We start from the raw sequence: 11,007 nt of genomic DNA, 5'->3' as shown, positions 1-11,007 counted from the left end.
TGCTAAAACACAAGTTGCAAAAGAACTCTGCTCATATTCTCAAATGAAAGCTCATGTGATGCAACATGCTTGCCACAGTCAGCAATGTTTGAACACAATGAACACACCTGGCGTCATTCATTACACACAACGACTCAAAATTGAAGACACATGTTGCTAATGTGTCATGACTGGGGCAGCAGTCGTATGAAGGTGAGAAAGGAGGATCCAATAGCAGACAATGGCGGAGGTGCAAGTGGGATTTATTAACAGTGTACAATAACCAAGATGTGGGCAGAACTGAACATAAATCTAAACTGGGAAAACTAACACAAAAAGGAGGACACGGAGCGAGGAGCAGAGAGACACGGGCAAACACGGAAGAATCACTAAGAAACATAGAGGATGAACACAGACGACGCGACGAGGAGCACAGGCAGACACACAGTATAAATACACACATCAGGTAATCAGGAAATGACACACAGGCGGGGACACAGCTGGAACTAATGGGCATAACGAGACACAGACCTATAAAGTAGAACAGGAAACACACAGACTGTTTTACAACACAAAACTCGGGGACCCGAACAGAGCACAGAGGGAAGACACAGGTAGGGATGATGGCGACACCAAGAACAAATACAAAACAGAATAAACTAGAAAATAATAATAGTAAACACAAAGCGCTGGGTCACCGACCCAGGACCATGACATAATGCTGTGACCACATGTATAAAAGCAAGTTCAGAGTGCACAGTATGCTGAAGATTCCAAACAAACACAATGGATGAAGGCAGAGTCAGGGGAAGAGGAATTCGATGCAGGGGAGGGAGAAGAGCTGGCCCTGGAAGAAGAGGAGCAGGTCAACGAGGAAGAGGAGGAGGCCAACATGGGAGAGGAGAAGGGCTAGGAGGGAGAGCAAGACAACCTCGCACCATCATTACGGACGAGATGCGAGCAACAGTCATTGACCATGTTATTGTCCATGGCATGACAATGGCTGAAGCAGGACTAAGAGTCCGCACAAACCTGAGTAGGTTCACCGTGGCCACCATTATCAAGGCATTCAGACAACACAACAGGTATTGTACTCTATTGCTTTCTTTGTCACAATACAGTTTTACAAACCTGTGAAAGTAGTCTATTGGTTCCAAATCAGTTGTGACTGTATTGTAACACATGTCAATTGACAACACATGTTTCTTTCTTTAGAGTTGAAAGAATGCCACATAGAGGTGGGAGGGTTGCCATATTTACAGCGGCACAAGAAACCCTCATTGTGGATATGGTTCACTTATGTGCACTTTCACATTTTCACAGAGCATATTACAGTTGGACGCGATGGCCAGACCTCATGAGTACCTCTTCCTGGATGAAGCTGGCTTCAACCTGCAGAAACGAAGGCAAAGAGGCCGTAACATCATTGGCCAAAGAGCCATCACTGAGGTCCCTGTCGAACGGGGGGGGGTAATATTACTCTTTGTGCGGCCATGCTTTCGGAGGGGCTTGTCCACCAGCATGCTGTCCTTGGGTCTTACAACACCCAACGTCTCCTCACCTTCCTAGAGGAGCTAAAAAAACATCCTCCTGGACCGCCAACAACACCATCCTGGGCCCGCCCATCACATTTATGTGATCATTTGGGACAATGTCCGCTTCCACAGAACAAACCAATTCAGAGAGTGGTTCACCACCAACAGTGACCACTTTTTAAATGTCTGTCTGCCACCCTACTCCCCTTTCCTGAACCCTATAGAGGAGTTCTTCTCATTGTGGAGATGGAAGGTTTATGACAGACAACCATACACAAGAGAGAACCTCCTAAGGGCAATGGAGCTGGCCTGTGTTGACATCCCAGCGGAGGCCTTCCAAGGATGGATTCGCCATTCCAGGGCGTTTTTCCCGCGGTGCCTGGCGAGAGACAATATAGCCTGCGATGTGGATGAGGTGATGTGGCCCGATGCAGCTCAGCGACATGATGCTGCACAGTGATTGTGGTGTGTGTGTGGTGTGAATAACGTAAATAAAAAAACTTCACACCCTGATCATGTTTTCAGGAGTACTGTTGTGTGCAATAGATTCTGTTTTTGCATTGAGTTGTGTTACAGTAGTGTACGTACATGCAGGATTTTCTATAGATTTATACTCTTCATATGAAACTCACAAATATAAATGCCTAATCCTCTGCAGAGATCTACCACGATCCGTTACTGTATGGTTTCTAAAAATATGCATTGGCAGTTATGAAACGAAGAACCTTCTCACAAATTGAGCATTGTGTTTTCAATTGTTTTGCTGTAGTGTGTAATGATGTGTATAGTGTTTACACTTTTTGAAAGCTTCGAGCTGCTCTTTTGGTGTGAAAGTTTGAGTTTTGCAGTGGGAAGGTGTGGTTGTGTTTATGTAGCTTTAGAAAAGGGTGTTGTGTTTAGACATTGGGGTACATGGTGGAAATGTTTGTGGAATGTGTTTTAGCATTTGAGAAAAACTGTAATACTATGCATGCTCCCATTTCAGTGTGATTACAAGATGTTGGCAACTCCATGCTGTACATAAAGAATTCAATGAGAAACTCCAGTTTTGACCATTTTGGTGCCAAATGTCTTCACCATTGGTGGTTTGCTTGAGTGCAGTTCTGATTTTTTTTTTTTTTTTTTTTTTTTTTTTTTTTTTTTTTTTTTTTTTTTTTTTTAAAATGTTACCTAACAAAACAGCGCAGAGGAATGAGTGTGAAGTGCAACAGCAGGGTAGAGAACATCAGTGAAGGTTGATTTGAAGGTGTGGAGGTGGATGAGACTGCCAGAGGAAATTCTGTAAAAGGACAAAATTTTGTCCTCCGAATCCAGATACACCCCGACCCGACTGGAGCGCAAACACTGAGAAGATACACAGACCTTCTCTTTGTTGTGCCAAACAAAACAACCATCATCAGAGCAAATCAGACACCAAGACTTGTTTTGTCCCAGCTTGCAATCATCAACATCCCCTTTCCTGCTAATGTTTCTGTATGTTAACCCAACACAGAAGGGCTCTGACACCTCCAACTCAAAGTAACAGCGTCCTTTTAGTCCCTGTTCACACAAAACCTGCTGACAGCGATCAAACCTCTCTGTATGATCAGGATACGGCTGCTCCTCCTCCACCCAGGTCACCTTTCTGTTCCCTTCAGAGAGCAGCAGGTTCTTGTGAGCTGTGCTGGAGTTCAGAGTGAGCTCACAGGCATCTGGAGGTAAGAAAACACTTTATTCACAAATAGCACTGGTTTCTAAGGTCAATCATCTAAAGTGGTTTTCAAAAATTTAATTTCACACCTTCAGTTTTAGGGGATGTGGGTTAGAATATTCTCTACATTTCTGGAACTCATCAGTAAACAGTCACAGTGACAGATTTCATGTCTGAATGTTACCTGTGCAAGTAGCACAGGTAACATTCAGACATGTAAGCAACAAGTTAAAATCCAGCTAATGTCCTAATTAATAATTAAAGTTACTTTTACTTGTGATAGCACCAAACACAGTGCTGCTGAGCTACATAGATTCCACTGGCTTTACTAAGTCTACAAGTACTTGGACACCTAAAAAAATATTTTTAAGTAGTGCAACCACTGAATCCAGTGTCATTTAATAACGTTCATTACATTTTTACAAAGTGTAGAGAGATACGTTTACACAGTGTACATCAATATTTGCTTGACTTTACGCATTATTTCTTTTAAGGAAAAACTGGTTTGGAAGTTTATATTTCTCAGTTTACATCACCCCAATTTTTCCACTAGAAACACAAACACAGCTGTCAGAAAACTTAGAAAGATTTTAAAGAGTTTACAATTTATATTATTTTTATTTTCTGATAAATGATCTAATTTACATAAAGAAAACCCAGTCAGGCAAATGATGAAGACATTATTATATTTATTCATAAATTTATAAAACCTCAATTTCTTTTCTTTTTTGTTTATTTTTTATATCCATAAAATGTTGATGGTAGGAACTTTTTTTTTTATAATCTACAAAATACAAACAACTTCTGACTGGTATGATATTATTGGTTATTAAGTAAATAAATATCCTGTTTGCACTTTCTTACTTGATCACAGTATTCAGTCAAAAGCATTTTTACAGGTACTCACATTTCTTGAATCCTGGTTTCATCCGTTGATTCCCACCATGTTCAAGACTGAAAAATTATAGTTGAGAATTAGAGGGATGAAGCATATTAGCAATAGTCAAAATTTATAGATGCCATTTACAGCCTGAAACAAAGTGTTTTCATTGTTGCTTTTGACAACAACAAACATGCAGTTTTGCTATAGCTCAATACTATTATATTTAGTTCTGTAGCAAATCGAAAAGATGGTACTCTTTGATCATGATCTTGAACGTTTATGAGAAAGGTCAGTGAAATAGCTTTTTTCCCAATGAGCCACAAGAGGCAATTATGAGCATATATGTCTTTATAAGGTAGATTTAGATGTCAAAGATAAAATAGTGAGCAGTGTGTGTGTGTTGTTTCTGAGCAATATTTCTTTTAAAAACAAAATGTTTAAGGGTCAAAAATAAATTTCCAGTTTGACCCGCTAACCTGCCCACCTACATTAACGAGCCATAGGTTCCAAGATTTCCTGTTTTCTCTTTGGTATTTGGGGGCTGTTTCTGAAACAGTGGATGACACAGGGCCAGAATTAAAATTACTTGAGTTGGCTGAGGTTGTATTGTGGATCATCCTTCAGCTCAGAGAGTTTCTTTCCCCCAAATTCTCCTGGATGGTTATAGCTCAGGTCCAGCTCTTTGAGATGAAAAGGATTGGACTTAATAGATGTGGCCAAAAGCCTTTTTCTGTCACCAGACAACCAGATAACCTGAGAAAACAATGTTTGGTATATATAGTTATTTTAGAACTACATCAGTTGTAGTAAAATTGAAAAGCATAAACTACAAGCACAGGAAAATTATGTGGATTGAGTTGGGGGTTGTAGTATTTCTCAAAACAAAATAAATGAAAAGATTTCACATTAACAGATGTTGGTTTTCTTAAACGGAAAATTAGACAGAAAAACCTTAAACTGTCCACATTTTCTGCGGACAGAGTTGAGTTATAACTTGCAGCAGGTTTGGTGGCTTGTCCATCTATTTGTATTATAGTATTTTAAACATGCACCTCAAAGTTTCCAGTCTGCAGCACTGACTCGACAGTCCTTTACTCAGCAGCTCCACTCCTGAATCTTTAAGGTCATTGTTGCTGAGGTCCAGATGTCGTAGAGGTGAGAAAGGGAAGGTGAGACCAAAGGCCAGATGTTCAACCCACTCTTCAGTCACTTTACAGTCTGCTAGTCTATGGAGGGTGATGGGTGTTTTTTTTAATTAAATAGAAATGCAGAATAAGTATGTAATTGCCGCTGGGGGCAGAGAGGATTTGTACCTTTCACGTTTTCTATTAAATCCTGTTCAACAGTCTTGTTGATTCAGCTTTAAAGATGAACAAATAACAATAACAATGAAATAAAACTTACAAGGCTGTTCTGCTGCTCCTCACTGCCGGTATCAGCCTCCATCTGCCCTCATCTGATGTGTTGTAACTCTTTAAGTCCAAGACTTCCAAATCATTCTTCGATACCTGCAGCATGTAGGCCAGTGCAGAGCAGTGCAGGGGAGTCAACTCTGTTTTTGAACGATCTGACAGTTTGAGATATTCCTGAATCTCATCTTTGACTTTGTGATCTCTCATCTCGACCATAGTCTGGAAAAGGTTGATGCAGCTGTCTGGAGAGAGGTTCTTCCTTCTGATAGACTTGAGGTAAGTCAAGATTTTCTTGTCAGTATCTTGACTTTGATCTGGTGGAGTCAGCAGAACCTGAAGGACTCTGCGATTGGGTTCAACCATAAGTCCAAGAAGGAATCTCAGGAAGAAGTCCAGGTGACCATTTTTCTTCTCCAGCACTTTGTGAACTATCATCTTTAACAGATCAAGTAAAGCATATTCTTGGCTCTTTAGATCGAGGAAGCTGCTGAGCTGTCTGATATCATTATTTATGAAACAGTCATAGACGTGGAGAGCTGCAAAGAACTCCTGCAGAGTCAGATGTACAAAGAAGAAGACCTTTTTCTGGGAAATGATTTCTTCTTCCCGAAGTACTGTGGTGCAAAATCCAGAGTAAATGGATGCTTCTTTAATGTCAATGCCAAAGCCTTCCAGGTCTTCCTCATAGAAGATGAGGTTGTTCTTCAGCAGCTGCTCAAATGCAAGCTTGCCGAGTTTCAGAAGAAATTCTTTGTGTGTCTTCAGAAGCTTTTCTTTGTTTGTCTCTACCGTCTTGTCATATTTTCTGTTTCTACGCTTTGTTTGTGCAAACAGGAAGTATGACATCATCTCTGTAAGAGTTTGAGGAATTTCAGTTTCAGTGTCTCCTCCAAAGACTTCCTGGAATAACACTGCAGAAATCCAGCAGAAGATCGGGATCTGACACATGCTGTCGAGACTCTGTGAAGCCTGAATATGTTTAATGATCCTTTCAGCAAGACCTGGATCATGACTAAATCTCCTCCTGAAGTATTCAGCTTTTTGAAGGTCATTGAACCCTCTTATCTCTGTCACCATGTCAACATGTTCTGCAGGGATCTGATTGGCTGCTGCTGGACGGGAAGTAATCCAGAGCTTTGCATCAGGAAGAAGGTTACCTTGGATGAGGTTTGCTAGGAGATCACTCACAGATGTTACTTCCTTGACAGATGTTATAGTCCTAAAGCCTTCAAAGTCCAGCTGAAACCTGCTTTCATCCAGACCATCCAGGATCAGAACAGTCTTGGTTTTGGTATAATCCACTGAATCTTTGAGATCAGACAGTGTGGGGTGAAATAAAGTCAGGAGCTCATGTAGACTTTTGTCTCCTTTAACCAAATTCAGCTCTTTGAAAGCAAGACTGAAAATGAAGTCAAGATCCTGGTTTTCCTTCTCTTCGGCCCAGTCAAGAATGAATTTCTGCACAGAAAATGATTTTCCAATTCCTGCAATGCCCTTTGTCACAACTGTTCTGTGAGGTTTGTCTTGATCAGGCAACGGTTTCAACACATCATTTATGTTGATTATTTGTTGTTTTGAAGTGTGTCTTATCAGTTTACGTTCGAGCAGCCTGACTTCATGCTCTTCACGTGACCTTTCACTCTCTCCAGTGGTTATATGAAGCTCTGTGTAGATGTTGTTCAGTGAACTCAGCTTGTCACCATTACCTTCAGAGACTGAGGAAAATGTCTCTTTCATTGCTTCTTTTAATTTCTTCTTTGTCTCCAAAAGATCAATTTTACCTGTAATGCAGTGAAACACATCAAAGATGCTCAGGTGGTTAATACCAGATCACTTTAATTTGGTCAGAGAATAAATTCCTGACTTGATTTGGGGACTTCCATTTTTCATTTTAAGTAATGGTTTGCAGATTGCTTTAAATGAGCCAAAGGGTATAAAAATTCTTTATAAATGCACCCAAGTTAGCAAAACCCTGATACTCTTGCACTTAATGCATGTTTTCAGAATATAATTGCTTTTGAGCTCCCTAACAAACTTATATTTATCGTTAAAAGTTAAATTTAATAAATGATTCCAACACTGACTCACTCTTGCCACTCACTCTTGTCTATATCAAGGGTTGTTTTTTTTGGGGTTTTTTTTTTTTGCAGTAGTAGAGATAGTAGTGATCTTACGTATGTAAGCTTACCTGTGTTTCCCTCCTTGTCTGTCTCTTGTTTTGATATTTTCCTGGATTTCTTCCCACACTGAGGACAAGGACAGTCTGCTGTTGAATCAGACTCATCCAGGTCTGAGCTGAGACACAGTTTGCAGCACCAGTGTTCACAGCTAAGCTGAACTGGATTCTTCATAACATCTTTGCAAACTGGACAGGTGGATGGCTTCTCAGTTACTGGTCTGTAGGAGGGTTTACAAATTAGACCTTAATTTAATTACTATAGCACAATAATGGATATTTGTTCTCTATTTTTCCATAACACTACATTGTCTGTCATCCAGGTCATGGTAGTCTAAGACGTGATCCCTTGTGGACCTGAGGTTAGGTAAATGATTGGAGCTTCCGGTATAGAAGCTTTTTAATCTCTTTAAGCTTTTTAAAATACGTTTTTGCAGTGCGGTAGCTGGTGTCATGGTTCGTATTTTGAGGAAAGGACGAACGACTGGAGGTCCCAGTAGATGTCAAAATAGTGATTTTATTACACACATATATATGTGGGGAAGATGAGCATCATTACGCTTCCAAAGCCGATCTCCCCAGAACAACAAATGAGGAGTGGTATATATAACAGTTGATGACGAGCATTATGCGTCAAAGCAGTTGGATTTACTGGAAATCTAAGTATCAATTCTCGTAATCTAAGAACACTCCAGTACATCGGACCCTTAACACCCTTTACTCCCTACTCCAGATGTTCTCTGTCTAGTAAACAGTCACGTACACTGGACAAGTCACGTAGCAGTTTTGAGCAAAACAAGTTGAGAAACTGTGTGTGTATGTGTGCAGGCCCCATTATGTGTCTTTTATCCTCCGTGACCCTCCGAGTCACCTGTTGCCGGGCAGATTCCCCTGCAGCAGATTACTGGGCCCACAGATCTCTATGCTCCATGCTGTGATGTTATTATCTGTGATGTACTGTATTGTAAGCAGATATGGAATCATCTTAACTTTAGCTTAACTTTCTCACTTCCCCATAACTTCAGACCCTCAATTAACAACTCTCTAATAAGCAATATGGATAACATGAATACAGTTAAACCTGCAATAAAAGATCATCATGTGATTATGACAACCCCTGAAATACAGACTCTAATGTGACATCAACAACTTCAAGAAATGCTCTGATGAAATGATAATGATAAATGATCAGTGATGCAACAGAAACAATAATGGTTATGAATAGTACCAGTAAAATAATTTCCTAATCTCTACACTGGGTAACTGTAGTCCAAATACTCTTTTGTTAAAGCAGGATACACATACTCCAGTGCACAGGTCATTTGAACAGGCAATGCTGCATTAAGTTAGTCAGAAGCACTGTGTCAGTAGACCATCAGTGTTCAAAACCTTCAGAATCTTGGAGGTAATATGATCAACCCCTGGTGCCTGGGTACATGAATAACACTCACGCCCTACTTGTCCTTCCTCAATCATCATCGTTTGCCAGAACTTGCCTCCAAAAGTCCCCGATCCATGGTCTTCACAAACTGCTCTCCCCCCCGGGTTACCCAATTTGAATCACTTCTGGTCACCTGGTACTACTGCTGGAGATCCTTAAGGTTTGCTTTGAACTGCCTCACAGGGACAAATGCCCTGACTATGATCATGACTATAATTATTATAGAAAGTGCCATGTTCACAAATTGTCACAAATGGTTCAACACTCGAATATTTCAAATCAAATTTCAAAATTTAGGATTTCTGTTTTAACCTTTCATCTTTAAAGCCGACTGGCTCGAACTTGGATCTGTTGCTCCTGAGGGACATCTTGCTAGGAGCAGTACTCATCTGCGAACTAGAAGGAAAGAAAGTTTTATGAGATCAAAACTTGTTAGAAGTTACTGTCACTCTTTAAAGAAATCTTCCTGGGAGCTGCAGATCTAGACGCCGTAGACTGTGAACTAGGCAAAGAATGATCTATTTACCGACTGACATCGATTTACTTAATTAGTTTTGTTTGTCAGGACTTTCAATATAATAGCACAAATGGAACATTTATGATCTTACTTACAGTAACTTTTCAGAAAACAGTTTAGCATCAATTTCAGCAGAAAGGAATAACAAGACATTTCAGTTGAAGGAGAGATGTTTTTTTATCATTTTATTTTTCTCCTCCTACTGAAACTTTCAATAGACTTGTCTGTTTTATAAGCTCTCTTAATCAGCTTTAACAGCATGACCTAACAGCAGACTGATGCTTTTTCAGACTGTTTCTCTGTAAGAAGATGGAATTACTGAAGACCAAAATGACCCAAGTGACAGACAGCCAAGCATCTGCTAGCATGCACACAAAAATGACAGCCAACATCAAAGTTAAACATGTGAAATACCAAAGGAGATCAGACAATGTAAGAACCCTTTTTTGTTAGTGACACTGTTCTCTCTCTCTCTCCCTCTGTGTGTGTGTGTGTGTGTGTGTGTGTGTGTGTCCGTCCTATATGAGTCATTTTTACCTGGCTTCAGTCTCACTGGATGACTGTCTGAATGTAGATCGCATCCTTTTCTCCTCATCCATTTTGGCTGCTGAACTGAACAAACATAACAGTCATTAGATACAGTCATACCTCAGTTTTTGGCTATAGTGTTGACTCATAGTCAGTCTCACCAACTGAGCAAATATGCAACTACTGGCATTTGTCTAGTCCATCACTAGTTTTGTTTGTTTGCTTGTTTTGTTGTGGTTTTGTAGGATTTATGAATTTTATTTAGCTGATTTAGAGGTTTGACCTTTGTGAATTCAACACTGTAAATAATCAACCTGTATTCAATTCAACTTTATTAATATCAATCAAAATAACAGTCACCTCGGGCACTCTATATTGTAAGGTAGACCCTACAAGAGTAAAAATGAAAACTGAGAAAAACCCAACAATCATATGACCCACTGTGAGCAAGCGCTTTGGTGACAGTGGGAAGAAATAAACCCTCCCTTTTAACAGGAAGAAACCAGGCTCGGGGGGGGGGGCATCTACTGTGACCAGTTGCCTTGAAGTGAGGCCAAAACCTAGGCTGCATCCTTCTGAGGCCCCGGCCCTTCCCGGTCTATGTGGCCCGGGTCCTCGAAGACCGAAAAGGCTGGAAGTTCGAGGCTGTGAAATGGGATGGTCTAGCATTTAGATTTGCATCACAGCTGTCTCTGTGAAGTTTAATAAACTCAGCCATCTGCTCCTTGCTGTCTAAAATACAACAGGACACTGGAGTAAATTCTCGACCATCTCACACTTCTGATAGTCAGTTGTCTGTTTGACGTTTATTTAGCTGTGTGAAAACTATAACTTTAGTCTCAGCCA

At 40.4% G+C, this 11,007-nt stretch overlaps 1 pseudogene; it reads right to left on the bottom strand.

The window, feature by feature from the left end:
• Positions 1-2,684: 2,684 nt before the first annotated feature.
• Positions 2,685-10,232, bottom strand: LOC134623407 (protein NLRC3-like; annotated as a pseudogene).
• Between the last annotated feature and the right edge of the window lie 775 nt (positions 10,233-11,007).

The sequence above is a fragment of the Pelmatolapia mariae genome, unplaced genomic scaffold, assembly GCF_036321145.2.
Source record: "Pelmatolapia mariae isolate MD_Pm_ZW unplaced genomic scaffold, Pm_UMD_F_2 NODE_ptg000633l+_length_40627_cov_1, whole genome shotgun sequence".
NCBI classification, from domain to species: Eukaryota; Metazoa; Chordata; class Actinopteri; order Cichliformes; family Cichlidae; genus Pelmatolapia; species Pelmatolapia mariae.
The sequence above is the reverse complement of the archived record's forward strand: the minus strand, read 5'-3'. Positions and strand labels throughout refer to the sequence as shown.